The following is a 17696-nucleotide window of genomic DNA, read 5'->3' on the forward strand; positions in this document are numbered from 1 at the left end:
TGTGCTTTTTCATATAGTTAATAAAACTATTAAAATATAGTTGTTGCATCAAGGAGTATTGATTAGTTACCTTCAGTTATTCCTAAAGTACCCAGAATTTATGGAATTAGAGCAGATACAGATTATGTTTAATATATCCTGAATGCTAATGTTTGAGTAAAACAAGAGATTTTTAAGAAAAGGGAGTGGATGGATGTTTCAGAGAATATTCTCAAAAAGGCTTTAAACCAACAAAAATTTTCCAGACTGAGTATTATGTTTAATTTTACTTGACAATTCATGAGTTTTCTTCTTTCTGAATATACTGCTTCTTCTCATACTGCTCTTATACTTATCAGACACAATTAAGGAAGTTTTTGGCTCATTATTATCCTGAGGGCAAGATAGAAAAATAATGAGAAGGTTAGAAAGGATAACAAAATGAGTACCTGAAGTAAATTTATTCAACTGTCAGCAATAAACAAAATCATATCGGAGACAACGTTTCCTTGTCTCCTCGGGAAGTTTGTAAAGGGAGAAAATGAGCAAAGAATGTTTAGTTGTTGTCCCTCTTTGTCTACTGCTCCTTAGTGTGGGGAATATGTTTAGGAATTCCCTGGGCTTGCACCCATGGGTTAACAAGGCATAAAGAATTAGATAGTCATAGGATGTTCACACCCAAGTTTGGGTAAACAAGATTAGGTAAATAGGTACAGAGAGGGTGGGGCAAAGGCAAAGGACAAGAGCAGAAAGCTGATTTCCCAGAAAGGAAGGACCAAATTAGGTAAACAGGTAAATAGGGCTATGGATTGCTGCTGGGTGATGTTGCCCAGAGTGGAGATAATTAGCAAAAGAAAGGTGCCTTGTTGACCTTGAGGTAGCATGGTCTATCTGCCTTATCCCTTAGGCCAGCTAAGATAAACAGACAAGGCACCTCATGTCTACCATTAACAACCAGCTCCCAGGTGCCAGGGTTTTGTTTTATATTGACCTAAACCCCTAACACCATATATCTTCAAAACCCCCTTTCCCTCAGCCTATGAGTTAATGTTCACAGATTCACTGTCTCTGTGCATGTCCATCATGCTTGTAAGACTTCTGATCTTAATAAATTTGGAGCAAGGACCCTTATTCGGGGCGTTTGTCTTCTCCTGGACACGAGCCATCTCTCACATTTTAATCCTAAATCCACTTTCTTGCTAGACAAGAAAGAACTCTAGACCCAGAGTCTAGAGCACCTTAGTATCATTTATTAGAATGCTTTTGTTACTGTTGAAAGCTCATGCTGGGGATGGATGGGCAGGTTAGTGTTGAATTTGGTAGAGGGGAAGGAAAATAATCTTTTACACGTAGCTAGATATTACCAGATATGTGTTGAAAACTCATAGCCTCATGTATTCAAAATACAATGAGGACTTTGCAGTTTTATTTTGTATTGTTTTGTTTTACCTTATTTTTATAACACTGGTCATGACCTACCAATAGCTCATCATCTTTGGTTTGAAGAAAGCTTTGCCCCTGAGTTGTGTAACTTCTCCAGTTTCTCCTGAGGAATCCTGCCAATGAGGAACCATCATAGTCTTGTGTTCTGAGAGCACAGTATTGATAATGTCCAAGTGAATATTCTACTCTGTCCCTTCCTTGAGAATTTACAAGGGAAATAAAACCTATCTGATTTCTCTATTTTACATTTGTATCACCTCTCTTTCACATTCTTCACTTCTCCAGTATATGTAGCCAGGTTTTCACTTTCTCTTGCTTCTTAAGGGATTTTCTCCTTTGTCCTGGCATCATTTTTCCTGGGTAGTGTTGTTTTTTCCTGTGAGTTCTGCCTTAATATGGAAGGGGCATTCACTCCACACTCTTAATGAAATTTGACCAGCACTGACCCAAACCACTGAGGGAGAGAATAGTCTAACCAGTCTTTGTGCTTGTTTGTGTCAATTGCTCATACTCTGGGTAGAGCCTGGACTACTCTTTTTGAGTTGTCAATCGGATCACGTTATTCCCCATGTTCAAATCCATTCCTTAGAACTTAGACCTAAGTTCTACCACTAAGAAGGTAGACCTAAGTTCTACCACCTCAACCACTAAGGTTAAGGTAAACTATGTTCTCACAGTTTCTCATATCATAGTTCTCATATCATCTCACAACTTTCATCTCATAATCCTTAACCCCACACTCAGTGTGCTCTAGCCACACGGGAAGAAGATTGGTCCCACCATAGTGCTCTGCAACTTTTCAGCCTACATTGTATGACTCTCTATAGTTTAAATGTAATACTTGGCTCTTCATCATTACTTCGAATTATTTTAAACTTTTTTTAGTCATGAAAATATTTCTTTAACCAGCATTGAAATGGAAATCTAGTCAACTGCCATGAGAGTAGAAGCCCTTTTCAAGACTATATCCCTCCAATGACTATCTTATCCCATATTCCCTAAGATGGGTCTGAAGTGGGCTTATATAACCACTAGAAAAGTGCCTTTTCAAACACTATGCCATAGTATATATTCTTTAATGTCTTATCATTTCACATGTTTATAATACATTCAGATCATAAATTAACATACTTTTTGAATTTTAATTTTGTTACTCAACTCTTTAAAAGCACATATCAAATATGTACCTTAAATGCACAAACAAATATCAGTAGATTCTTGCAATTATCAATTCAAGTCTGAGCTAATTTTCCCTGTCTACTTCAAATTTTATTTGTTCTTAATCTACTGATGACATTCTTTTATTAGTTTATAGTGTAAAATATCTCCAAGTTTACTCATCTTTGGGAAATGTTAGTTTAGGCAAGAATTGCATAATAGCTGGAAAAGAAAATGTATTCACTAGAAAAAAAAAAAAAAACTCTTGTTTTGTCACTTACGTTTCACATTGCAAAACAAAGTATATGCCAGTTTTTAACCACATTAACTCTTTTCCTTTAATGTCAAGAAATGAGTTCATAGTATCATTGGCCTATGATTAAAATTAGCTTGCTGAAGTTGAAGAAGAATGGTTCTCAAGTGGATGGAGTTTACTTTGAGCTGTTAACTGTTTTCAGATCTCTTTCTTGGGGTGATATTCACCTGTATCATGAGGGACTTTAAATACTATTTTTTGTTTTGTTCTCCTCAGACACTATAAGCTCAATCACTGAGATGTGTCTTTCCTTCTCTGAAACATCTATACCCATCCAGAATTATAATGAAATGATCAGAAACAATTGTTGAGTTGAAGAATATGCCTCTAGTATAGCTTTACTTTCTTGAAATACTTTTAATGAAATGGTTATCTAGATATGCTATCTCATTTCCCCTCTTACATGATTTTTTGGACTCTCTAAGTCAATTTTCAGTTTCATTTTTACATCAAAACTACTCCGACCAATGTTTCAACACCTCCATGTTGTTGAATCTAATACTCATATCTCAATATTCATATTACGTGACCTGTCAATAGCATTTGAGATAATTGATCGCCTTCCTGAAAATCAGTGGCTTTCAGATCACATGCCTGATTTTTCTTCTACCACTTAGGTGTCTGCTTCTCAATCTCTTTTGCTTGTCAGTCATCATATCCCTGATCACTAAACATTGGAATGACTCAGGGCTCTACCCTTGGGCCTCTTCTCTTCTCTAGCTATAGTTACTCTGTAGTGGATCACATTAAACCCTAGACTTCAATACATGTGAATGATGGTGATTTACATATTTATGTCTTTTTTTTTAACATTTATTTATTTTTGAGAGACAGAGAGAGACAGCACGACAGAGCACAAGTCGGGGAGGGGCAGAGGGAAAAGGAGACACAGAATCCAAAGTAGGCTCCAGGCTCCAAGCTGTCAGCACAGAGCCAACACCGGGCTCCAACCCACAAAACGTGAGATCATGACCTGAGCTGAAGTTGGACATGTAACTGATGGAGCCACCCAGGCACCCCTGAACATTTGTGTCTTAAACCAAGGCCTTTTACATGAACTCTGCTTGGATGCCTAAGAAACGAATCAATATTCACAAAATTGAGCCTAGAAAAAAAAAAAAAAAAACTTAGCCAGCAGCATATGGTCAACAAATAACTGCTGAATGAATAAATAACATTATATGATAATAATAATTATAACAATAAATTATTTATTTATTTATTTATTTATTTATTTATTTATACTTTCATCTTCCCTATCTGAATAAAGGGTAAATAGATTCTTCTAGCTGCTCAGGCCAAAAAGCATATGGTTAAAACTGATGTTTTCTCTTGTACTCCACATCCAATTTGTCAGCAAATACTCTTTGATCTGCTCTCAAAATCAATCCAGAATCATGACCTGACAGGAAGCCCTCCTTTGACTGTAGATATCTGCAGCCTATATCGTTTTACACATCTACACAATGAAGGATATCCTAGCTATTATTGAGATCCAATGGCTTACACAGAGCCTGGATGAAAAAAATGACCAGATTAGAATCAGCCAGCTACTCAATAATAGTGAATTTATTATTCACTATGGTGATGCAAAATTTTCAAATTTGAGACAAAAAGATTTTGAACATCTGCTTCCTTACTTTGCCAATCTAACAAAAAGCTGTAACACTAAATTAAAATCTTTTTTTTTTTAAACATCAGGAGTGCCTGGGTGGCTCAGTCGGCTAAGCGTCTGACTTCAGCTCAGGTAACAATCTCGCAGTTCATGGGTTTGAGCCCTGCGTCGGGCTCTGCGCTGACAGCTCAGAGCCTGGAGCCTGTCTCAGAATCTGTGTCTCCTTCTCTCCCTGACCCACCCCATTCATGCTCTATCTCTGTCTCAAAAATAAATAAACGTTAAAAAAAATTACACATAAGAGATCATAACACCTACACCTAACCAACTTTTTCTGGAGGAGAATAAAAGTTATTGCTTGGGGACATAATCTGGCAAAATGGGAAAGTACTACATAAAAACAAAATAAGATAAACAATTCAACAAGTTGTCTACCTGTTCTATAAGCTGAATAGAAATTCCAGGATGACCGCTGGACATCAGGTAAAAACAACAATAACAGTAACAAAGGTTCACATTGAACACAGAAAGAACTCACTGCATTCAGTGAAAAATGGATTCAAAAAGTGAGTATATTCCATTTCAAAAATACTATGAATCTGGAAGATATTAATGGTATGATGAAGACATATATTCTTCTCTATAAAAAGAAAACAAAACAGAAAAATGTGAGAAAAATAACAAAAATACAAAAAGAAAAAGTTTTCAAGTAATAATGCAAACTAAAACATGGTAAAATTTTATTGACTAAGAAAAAAAATCCATTCAACTTTGTGATTTGGATCATCTTCTTTTAACCTACATAGAAAGAGTGTCCAACATTAAATTTGCTTCCTTATTACTTACTTACTTATTTATTTAATGTTCATTTATTTTTGAGAGACAGACAGAGTGAGAGTGGGGGAGGGGCAGAGAGAGAGGGAGACAAAATCCAAAGCAGATTCCAGGCTCTGAGTTGTCACCACAAAGCCCGATGCCAGGCTCAAACTCACAAACTGAGGGATCATGACCTGAGCTGAGGTTGCATGCTTAACCAGCTGAGCCACCCAGGCACCCTGAATTTGCTTCCTATTGATCCAATTGACTGGTTTCTGCAAACATATTATAAATCCTGCTATTGATTTTCAATTTTTTAGAAACAACCTAAAAGCAAACTTGAATAATTAAAATTACAGAATAATATTATAGGTGAAATATTTGAACATGCATGTTTAAAAATAATAATTAGATTTTTTAAAGTTAAAAATGGAATACAGTCATGGTCCAGTTGATGAGACTTTTAAGGGGAAAAGCGTGAAAGTTATTCTAAAGTTACTATAGAGGTAAAAATTTCTTTATCATACATAGTAGATAAATACTATACTTCTATTTCTTTTCTATGATCACTTAGGTAACAAGGTGAAATTCTTAAATATGATTACAATTAAAAGGAACAAAGTACAAAATATCTAATTATATATCTTTACATTTAATTTTAATCATATTATAATTCTCTAATTGAAAATTGTATAGCTACCATTTCTAGAATGGTATTTAATAAAACGCTAATTAACAGTGGTTACTATTAGATGATAGAACTACAGATAAATTTCTTCCTTATACTTTTTCCATTTTTTAATTAGATTTTTCCATTAGACTGTATTATTTTGAAATCAGAATAATTTGGTAAGGTTATTTCAAAAATAAAAGTAACCTTAATTATATTTTGTTTTCCTCATGTTTCGTGACAGGCCTGTGAAGAAAAATAATTTGAAAATTGAACAAAATAACTAAGCCCAAGATAGCGACTTTCTTTTCTGTTTTTGCACCTGCTCACTGTAATAGGAAATCTTCTAACACGGTAACCTATAATTCCTCCCAATTGTGCATATGCATTTCACCACTTACATCAAGTGGTAGAGTCTGAGCCAGCCTTATGTTCAGTAAAATAAAACTAAAGTGATGTTTGGGATATCACATCTGAGTTCAGGCTTTAAGAGAACTGTCAGCTTCTGCCCCTCCATGTTGGAGGGTAGGCATCATGCAGTGAGAAAGCCCATGCCAGTACCAAATTGTTAGAGGCCACATGGAGCAAGGTGGACATTCCAGCCACCGTTGGGAATCCAGCTGATTCAATGATAGAGGTAATCTCACCATATATAATGTGGAGCCGAAAATCAGCCAGGCTGAGCTCAGTCAGCTCACAGAATCATAACAAATAGTCACTGCCAGTTTAAGTCACTGAGTTTGGGCATGATTTATCATGCAGCCACAAATAACAGATATACTCACTAACAGTGGGTGTTGTGTTCAAAATATTCCATTGGCTTCCCTTCTCACAATAAAACCCAAAAGATAGTAAAATAAGAGTTTTGGGGAGGTCAGCAAGACAATGTGGCCATAGGTCTACCCATGAGTTGTACCCCACAATTGGAGGCCCCTTACCCTCTCCTCATCCTTGAAAATGCATGCTGTTCGCCTTCCCTGTTTCCAGAGGCTGTTCCAACAACATAGCACATGACCAAAATGTGTCTCATCACTTGAGACGTTGAGACTATCCAGACAATATAGATACTGAACCCAGTTAAGTCCCCTCTATAAACTTTTAAGATTTTGTGGGCACTGGTGCACCCCGGGGGTCTTAATCGGTTGAGCATCCGACACTTGATTTCCCAGGGTCATGGGATCGAGCCCCATGTCGGGCTCTGTGCTGAGCATGGGGTCTGCTTGGGATTCTCTCCCTCCTCCCTCCCTCTTTAAAAAAACAAAACAAAACCACTTTTGTGAGAGGAGACCTACTCATCTTGTGGCCACCCTAGACGAATGTCATACGTAATTTTTGTTGCTTATTAAACCTGTCACCTACCAATCTCTTTCTTGTCTCTTCCTACCTTCTACCTTCAGGGGCTGGTTTCAGATTACACCTGGGAGGCTCCTGAGAAACTTGCAAACCAACAGATATATTTTGTTCTGCCTAGAATTTTTTTAGGTAATATGTTTATTTTAAACCAGGGAGTAAGTTTCATGACCTGCTAAAAAACCCTGACTTAACAGAGTTGCAATGTATTACCAGACACACTAGAGCAAATGGTGGTGGTCAAACAATAACTCAAATTCCAGAAACTTGAAATTCTCAAACTGTTGCTGGCAAGGCATATGCAGTAGAACAGCTTCTATGAACACGGATAGATTTTAATTCCTTCTTGGCCTATTAAGTCCATTTAGTATTCTTACAGATAAAAACCATTTTGGAGAATTGTGTTGAGCTCTCCAAGATGGCCAACTTAAGCAATACCTTTGCAATATATCTCCAGGGCATGTACTACTTGGGGAGAGTAGAGAAATGTTTGATTTTGTAATGGCTTAAAGTCATTTGAAGATATTGTATAATTTTTCATCAACTTTATACATAAAAAATTAGATTGACCTAAGTTTAGCTCTTTGGAGAATTGGCTTTTCAAATTTAACCTTGACCAGTTATACATTCAAATGATTTTATCTTTTTTACTACATGCATAATGTTTTGCCCTTCAGTTCTGGAGGCAAATTTCACCTTTTCTCCCTGACAGTGTCAGATGTCATTCAAGGATAAAGCCATCTAACGCATCTGTTCTACTATTTAAGGTATTTCCGTATCATAATAAATCGTCAACCTCTTTCACTAATATATTTTGAACTCCTTAATAACTATTTGTAAAAATTAGAATTACATTTACTTTGCCTCTCACCATGACCTTCATAGAGTTTTCATTTAATCAGTCAATAATTATTATATACAAATGTTTTTAATTGATTATTTTTGTAATGGTAAGGTGAAAGTATTTTAATGTATAATAACTTAAAGGTATAATTTTGCTCCTGTTTGCATTATACTTAAGAAAAATCTATCATTTTAATATTCTAAAAGCTAACAGTTTATTCTTATTCATTATATGATTCACTTTTCAATAAAAACATGAAAAATAAACACATCATCATGCTTAGCCTTATTGATATTCTAGCATACCATGTTCTTGCCTATATTTAACAGCTTTTTTATGCTATTGACTGATAAATTAATAATTTATTTTAAACACATATTTTATTTTTTTTTTAATGTTTATTTATTTTGAGAGAGAGAGTGAATGTGCATATGAGGGGGACGGGTAGAGAGAAAGGGAGAGAGAGTATCCGAATCAGACTCCACGCTCAGAACCAAGCCTTACTTGGGGCTCAGGACTCGATATCATGAACTGTGAGATCATGACCTGAGCAGAAATCAAGAGTCAGAAGCTTAACCAACTGAGCCACTCAGGCACCCCTAAACACATACTTTAGTGGTCCTACTGAGATTCATAATACCGTACACTTGTCAAGTATTTAGTTGTCACAATACATTATGAAGTAGAAATTATTATTATAATAATTCCCATTTTGGAGATAAGAAAAATAAAAACCAGAAAGACTGAATACTAAAATATCCAAATGCACTTATTTTGTATTTAAGCATGTTGAAGGTATTTTGGCTTACTGCAATATCAGAATTATACTTAATACTTTAAAACTCATCATGATTTTAAGCATTTATCTTTTTTTTTAAATTTTTTTTAATGTTCATTTTTGAGAGAGAGTGTGAGTGGGGGAGGGGCAGAGAGAGAGGGAGACAGAATCCGAAGCAGGCGCCAGGCTATGAGCTGTCAGCACAGAGCCCGACGCGGGGCTAGAACTCACGAACTGTGAGATCATGAACTGAGCCAAAGTCAGAGGCTTAACCGACTGAGCCACCCAGGTGCCCCAAGCATTTATCTTTAAAACATTCTAAAAATAAAGCAATTGGCATAGCTTTAATCATAAACACAATTTTCTTCACACAAAATTGGCTTTTCATGGTTTTAATTTAAACTATTCTACATTTTTCCTTTAAGAATTTACTAAAAAAATTTAAATCAAGGGGCGCCTGGGTGGCTCAGTCGGTTGAGTGTCTGACTTCCGCTCAGGTCATGATCTCAAGTTCCAGCCGCACATCCAGCTCTATGCTGACAGCTCGGAGCCTGAAGCCTGCCCCAGATTCTGTATCTCCCTCTCTCTACTCATGCTCTATCTCTCTCTCAAAATAATAAATAAACATTAAAAAAATTTTTTATACGCCATTAATACCAAAGTATTGTTTTTAAAAATATAAAAACCCTATTCTTTGGTAATATTTTTTTTCAAATCCATAAAATCTCATCCAATGAAAATATCTATAAACCTATATTTATATTCAAATATATAATGCTAAAGATAATAAGAATAAAAAATAATGATGTACACCTTTTTAAACATTAGAAATAAAATTCTAATTTGAATGATGATACAAATGCTAATACTATTGCCTTGAAGTGACAAGGAAAATATTATTTTACTTTGTATTCACCCATTTTTACTCAATCTATAAAAGTACTTTTACAGAATAGCTCCATGAGATATAAAAAAATAAAGACAGTTAAAAGATGTTTTATGAATCTGAACTTTTTCCTTGGCTTTTTCCTGGCTAAGAGATTTTAAGCAAGTCACTTTAATTTTTGAGCCGTAGTTTCCTATCTATAAATTATTAAAATAAAAATATATTTCCATTATTATTAGCATTAAATATAATTATCCCAAAGAGCCTTTTATATTTTTTGGTAAAATGAGAGCTATTTCATAAAAATATTTAATAGAGTTAAAATTAGATTATTAATCACTTCGAAAGACTTTTGACATTATAATGCCATATCAATCATAATAGATGCTAACATTTTATATAATTATAAGAAAGGTAGTTGTTTGTCCTTGTATACAATTAACATTATACTAAAATTTCAAAAGGATAGACCTATGGAGTTTATTTGCTATAGAAAATGGGATAAAAATTAACAAAAGTATTTGTCAGTTTCTATAGGAATAAGAAAGTTGAGTTCCAAGAATGATACTAGACAATCAGAGAGATAGAAATGAAAAGAAAATTGAATCAGAAAAGTGTAAAGTACAAAGTAACTTACCGGGATAAATAGAAAGAAAATTGGTGTTTTCATTACTGAAGAGTAACACCAGTAAAAGAGAAAATGAAATAATTATAATGATGGTTCAACTTGAGTTGCTCTCCCAGAAAGAAAGCAAACACAAGAAAAAGTGATTAAAGTAAGATTAGTAAAAGTAAGAAATATATGGATGATAAAAAATGCATATCTAGCCCATAAAAACAAGATCTATTTATGGTTGAAATTAGGACCTTGAAGTAGAAGAAATAGTCCATATCAAAATCTACTAAAGTGTACCTGAGCTAGAAATTTGCAAATTGAAGGAATCGACTTGGTTAAAAGTAATTCAATAAGCACCACATCACTTAAAATGAAGAGATAAAGGTATATGTAGTTTCTGGAGAAAAAAAAAAAAAATTAACCCTGACACAGATACAAAAATAATACTAGTGTATTTTTTTCTCTGATAAACTGAATACCAAAAAAGTTAATATTGCAATAGCTTAAGAATTGTGAAGTTAAAAAAATTGTGAATCCAAGATACTCTGAAAGTGAAGTTTTCATTTATGTATGAATAACATTTATAAAGACATATATGTCAGAAGTACTTAACATTCTGGGTTAAATGCATACCAGAGTTCAAAGGTCAAAAATAAATTAAAAGCATTAAATAAAACCAGTTGAACTGCAACATCGATAAAACCCAAATTTCTGTGCATAACTATATTCAACTATTAGAAATAAAAAAATAAGAAAGAATATGAAAAAACTTATAATGATAAAGAGCGTATACCACTGATAAAGAAGAAGTTAAATAAATTAGAACCTAGTCAGATGTGCAACTTTATGCCAACAACTTGAAGAATCTAGACAAATGGCAATGGGCTTGAAAAAAAATATTTTACTTAGTTTGTCTCAACTAGGGAAAATAAATGTGAATAATTCAATAACTATAAAAGAAATTAAAAATTATCACCCTAGTTTAAAAAAAAAAAAAAGAGGACCCGAGTGTTTAAGGGGATATGGCAAATCTCCAAGCCACTAAGATATAAATTCTATGTTATGTAAACAATGTCTAAGAGGGTAGGGCAAAGCAGATACCTGAAAACTCATGAGGTTCATGAGATTAAAATAACTCAGAATAAAATCAAAGATTTATTTAGAGGTTGTGCAACCCAGCATTGCTTTGTTTATGTTGTTAAAAATAAAAGCCCCTTAAATCTCATCAATATGACAGTGGTTAAATAAAATATGGTGCATCCAAACTATGGAAAACTATGACAAGGATTAACAGAATGTGAAAGACCTATAAATAATAACATGGACCAATTCTGAGGCATATTTTTAAGAGATAAAGTCCAATAATAGCACAGGTAGAATAACAGCACTTATGTAAAGAAAAATAATTGTAAGCATCTGTAATATGCATAATCTCCCCACAGTCAGAGGACTGGAAGGACGATGATGATTGGAAAGGGAATAAAGGAGGAACTTTATTTTTCTTTTGAATTATTACATATCGCTTGATTCTTTTATAATGACAATATATTTGTGTGTTAGTGTATACAAAAGTTGCTGAAAATAAAAGCGAACGTACCAATTCTACATGGAGCTGTATTGTTTATATCAACTTTTCTCAACTGCAAAATCTTGGTTTGTCAGTTCTGAAGTTTGTCATAATATGTTAGTAGTATTAAAGAACAGTAATTTGGAATAATCTTTTTTTTTTTTTTTTTTAATGAGATTGGAGTCTAGTTTTCCTCTGTTGGAATGTTACTCTTGACACATGGATTCAGATATTTGTTTTTGGACACGAAAGAAAGTGGTAGAATTATAGCTAGTGCTCTTAAATGTTGTATGGAGTTGGATATGTAGATGGAGTGTATTTGTAATCATCAAACCAGACTGCAGAAAAAAAAAAAAAACTCAAAAATATAGGGACTTTATAATAACAAAAGGTTTTTATCTAACTCATGCTCAATGCCTGATAGGGGTTAGGCAGATGTTTCTGCTCAATTTCAGTCACCATGAAACAAACATAGGCCAATGAATAAAATGCCATCTTGAATGTTGTCAGTCTTCAGCCTGCAAGGAAAAGAGAGCTGTAGGGGTCTTACAATGGACTTAAATACTGTAGCCCAGAAATGATAGTCTTTAGTTTGTTCACAACTACTTGGACATGACCCCATTCAACTAAGAGGCCAGCGAGTGCAATTTTGTTATGTGCCCAGAAGAAGGAAAATTTGGGATAATTGGCAAATAGCGACTGCCACAGTACTGTACTTGGACATTGTAATTCAAAGTTGAAAACTGCTGATCTCTGCAATCCATAGATAACCAACAAAATATTTGATGTACATATTTATAGATCTAATATTCAACTTCATTATCACATTATGGAATTAAACATCATAGATATGGAGATGGGTAGATTGTATGCAAAATCTGTCATATTAATTTTGTGACCTTGGACATTTTATTTGCACACTATAAATTTAATTATCTCTTCTTTAAAGAGAGGTGACAGTAAGTAAAACAATTGCTTTTTCCTATGTGAACGTGACATGATTATCTTTATGAGGTGCTTGTCTGAAGTTGAGCCTTCACTATTAGTGTTTATAGTGATAACAATGGCATTATTATATGCACTAGTTTTATGACCACCTAATGGTCATATATATTCTATATTTATAAGGTTCTTCCAAATATTTTAATTCAATGCTTATCATCATGTGATGTAAAACACAGATTAGGCTACCCACTTTTCATATATAAGACAATTGAATCTCTGGCTGATGTGCTCCAGGACACTTACAGTGACTTCTTCAATGTCTCAGGTCAAGGAAATTGAAGACCCCAGAATCAAAACCTGACCAAAAGACCCTACTACCGATTAAAAAATAATAATAATACAAAAAAGGAAAAGGAACCTATATAGCATATATAGCGGGTAGCCAAATCTTAAGGTAAAAAACCAAACAAAACAAAACACATCTTATTAATATTGAATCAAACAACATTCTGATTGCACTATCGGTAATGCTATTAAACCAACTAATTGTTTAAATATATGAATTGTGAGGATTCAATGTTAACTTTGATTTATATGCAATGCCAAGGGCAGTGTCGAGGAAACTTGTCAAAAATAACTAGAAATACCTTATTGGGTGGACAATATTCATAACCTCATATTTTGCTTGTTTTTCTGAATTTCCACATTATAAAAGTATTTCTTAGTACATCAGTTCAACTCTAGTTGAATGGTTAATTACATTTCTTCTCAAATTGATATTGATAGTTCTTTTTTTCACTCCTATTCCTGGACTAGATTAACCTTACCCACAAACTGCCTACAGAAACTGCTCTCCACTATGATTTTCTCGGACATAATGGGTCCCAGTGTGCACGCTGTTTGTCTCACTGGCTTCCAGAGATGCCCAGAATGCTTGTGTCTTCCTTTCTTTAAGGACCAAATGTTCTTGACATGTCACTGTCAGTACTCTCATTTAGATCTCCTGTTCCTGGTTCCTTGCCATTTCATAAGAACATCTTATTAAAAAGACAGTACTCAAAGTTACATGCAGGATATTGATGGAAAACCACCATTGTGTGGCACAGCATTTTTAGCCTGAGGCAAACATTCAATCTATTTTTTAATAGTTCCGTGTGACTGCAGGCAGGTAAGTGGATTCTATATCCATACACCCCAAACCGAAATTGTAATAGTTGAATATTTTAAATGGCTAAGAGTTTGAAGCATATTTAATTAGATCATGATATGAAAGATTTATCTAAATAAAATGTCCTCAAGACAGTTGTTAAAAATTTTTATAACACTCAAGGGGCTCCTGGGTGGCTCAGTGGCTTAAGCATCCAACTTCAGCTCAGGTCATGATCTCATGGTTCGTGGGTTTGAGCCTCACGTCAGGCTCTGTGCTGACAGCTCGGAGCCTGGAGCCTGTTTTGGATTCTGTGTCTCCCTCTCTCTCTGTCCTTCCTCCGCCCGTGCTCTGTCTCTCTGTCCCTCAAAAAATGAACAAACATTAAAAAGTATTTAAAAATTTTATAACACTCAAGAACAAATGATATCCATGTAGATTTGTAGCTCATTATAAATTCTGGATTCAGGGCAGCTTTACCACAATCAATACTCACAACCCATTTCAGGTAGAACATCCTTATCTCAAACTATGATATAGGTTCTGCTCTAGGATCCCATTTTATAGGGAAGGAAAATGAAGCTTAGAAAGTTTAGGTCATTTTCCCACAGTGTGACAGGTTGTATCAGGCAGTCTATCTTCAGAGGCACTGGTGGTTACTGTATCAATAAAGCATGTTCTTTCTTATGTCACAAAAAACTGTAAGAAGCAGAAGACTATGACTGTCTTTGTGTGCTCTAGTTTTCTAACCAAAGCACTACTGACATTTTGGACCAAACATTTTGTTCAGGGTTGGGGATGTGCATCATAGGATGTTTATCAGCATCTTTGGCCACTACCCACTAGATGCCAGGAGCACCCTGCTCCCTGTTGTGACAACCAAAAATAGCTCCAGACAAAATTTCACGTGGTTGAAAACCACTACCGGTTTAATAAAATATACCATAATAACGTGACTGATTTCAAATAGAAATGTTTTCTTTAAAAACATGCTATTGTTTAAGGATGAAACATAACAAAAATTAACAAATGAATACATGTATATCCCTTCTGTGTGTATTTAAAGAGAAAATACAGGGGTGCCTGAGTTGGTTAAGTGTCTGACTTCGGCTCAGGTCATGATCTCACGGTTTGTGGGTTCGAGCCCCGTGTTGGGCTCTGTGCTGACAGCTCGGAGCCTGGACCATGCTTTGGATTCTGTGTCTCCCTCTCGCTCTGCTCCTCCCCTGCTCGCGCTCTGTCTCTCTCTCAAAAATAAATACACATTAAAAAAATTAAAGAGAAAATATAAAGAGAAGAAAGAGTGACTCATTTATCATATATACAAAAATGTATCACTTTGTTGCTCCTTTTATTATTATGGGCAATGCTAGTGCATTGACGTCTCTGATATCGTTTCATATTATATGGGTAATTTTTCAGTGTGTTAAGATATGTGATTTTGTCAGATTGTTAGGGACCCAGAACCCCTTTGACTTTAAAGATGTTATATTTAAATACAGACCTATATAAAAAATAATTATGTTGTGCTTCTATATGGTTTATTGAATTAGACACAAATTAACAATTTTTCTGAGATAATTTGATTTTTGGTTTCAGAAGATTTTGGTATTATTTTTGTTAGCATACAGTTCAGGTTTTTAGGAAAACAATTGTCTAATAAAAGTTTAATATTGGAAAGCACTATATTACTTAACTAAAAGTTTAAAACATTGTTTGTTCACCCTCTACCCCCTGGCAAGTCAACACGTTAACATATTTTTGATTTATCTAGATTCTTTCTCATATCTATTTAGAAGTAATTATTTCAAGTATTTGCTGAATAGGGATAGAAATATATAGAGACATGTAAGTGTTAAACACATACAAGAGTAAACTATGTGCTATGTAGAATCCTTGTTAAAGGAACTAGAAATATGGGCAAAATAAGAATGAGAAAATAGACATTGGCAGTCTGGATTCTAACTCCAAACTCTTTGTCTTTGTCTTTCAATTTCCAGCAGCTGAAATCTCTATCCAGTTCTTACACTGTTAGCTGCACTGTTTGGAATCTACCCTACACAAGAGGGTCCAGATTCAGGCAGATATTTGGGTCTGTACACAGTTGATACTCCACCTTTTTTACAGATTTGGAGCTTCCTTTTTGGCTCAGTTCTTTGAAGTTTTTCCTCCTTCCCTGTCTAGAGGCTCTGAGAGCCCTGAACTCTGTGCCCTGGTTCTTCATGAGAGTATCACAGTAAGTTTCTTCCTAAATTTCAGTGTTCATGGTGTCACCCGGCACGTTCTGTCAAGCAAAAAGCCATAAAAAAAGAAAAAAAAAAACTTAGCAAATTGCCTCAGTGCCTTCACTTGAGCCAATTTCTCCCTGATCTGGGTTGCTTTCCATCGCCTTTGAAGAGTTTTGTTTCTGTATTTTCTTTTGAAGTTTTTTTTTTTTTTTTTTTTTTCAGTTCCTAGTCACTATCCAAGTGAGGACTAGTCCCATAAAAGCTCCATGATCAGGAGCCAGTGTGCCAACACCTTCAGGATTTAAGGTGCAGCCCAGGCTCCAAATCTGAAAATGTATAGTTTTCTTGTTTTTTTTTTTCCTTCCAGTCTTGCTGATCTAAGAGCATATTTAACTGTCTTAAATGTACCTACTTTTGGCTAATGGAATTGCATGCCTTACTGATCATAAGTTGTAGAGTATTTTATTTGTGCTAATTTACATAATTTGCTGATTAAACTACATATTTAATCTGTTGACCTTTATACATATCTTACTTACACAGGCATATAATCAAAGCATATACTTAACTGGATGGTGTTTATATCTTACAAACTTATTTATCCCTTATCAACCTCTGAAATACCAGAGACAAGGGCCACATGCTCTTTGCTAAGCAGGAGTCGAATATTTTCTTCTTTCAAAATGCATACTTATTGTTTGATTTGGTTAATTCTTATTTTCATTTCCTTAAGTTCTATTGCATTAATTTGTCTTTTTCTTTTACTATTTTTTCTCCCTTCTGTTTTCATTAGCTTTATTTCTTTAAGGCTGTCTCTCTTTATGCCATATTCTGATCAATAATAAATACAGGAAAACCTTGGTTTGTGAGCATTATGTGTTCTGGAAACATGTTTGTAATCCAAAGCACTTGCATATCAAAGCAAATTTCCTCGTAAGAAATAATGGAAACTCAGATGATTCGTTCTACATCCCCAAAATATTCATATAAAAATAATTACAATGCTGTAATATAATTCACAATAATAAAAGTTTTAAAAAGATAAACAAATTAACCTGTACCTTTGAAAACCTTCGTGGCTGGTGTGAGGGAGACATGAGAGATGAGGGTTATTGCGTAGGACGACTTTCACTAACAGATGTTGACTACATTCAGTATTAATAAACTCGTATCATATACTGTATTTAATGGAACTGTCAATAAGACAGCAGACAAAAGGTCTATATCTGCAGGATGCCCAACCTAGAATGAAGCAAAGCATTCCTAAGCTCACTCTTGAATGGAAAAGCAAAGGACTGTCCATAGGTGCTTTGAAGTGACAAAAAAAAAAACACTAGT

This window comes from Panthera leo, chromosome A1 (genome assembly GCF_018350215.1).
Source record: "Panthera leo isolate Ple1 chromosome A1, P.leo_Ple1_pat1.1, whole genome shotgun sequence".
NCBI lineage: Eukaryota > Metazoa > Chordata > Mammalia > Carnivora > Felidae > Panthera > Panthera leo.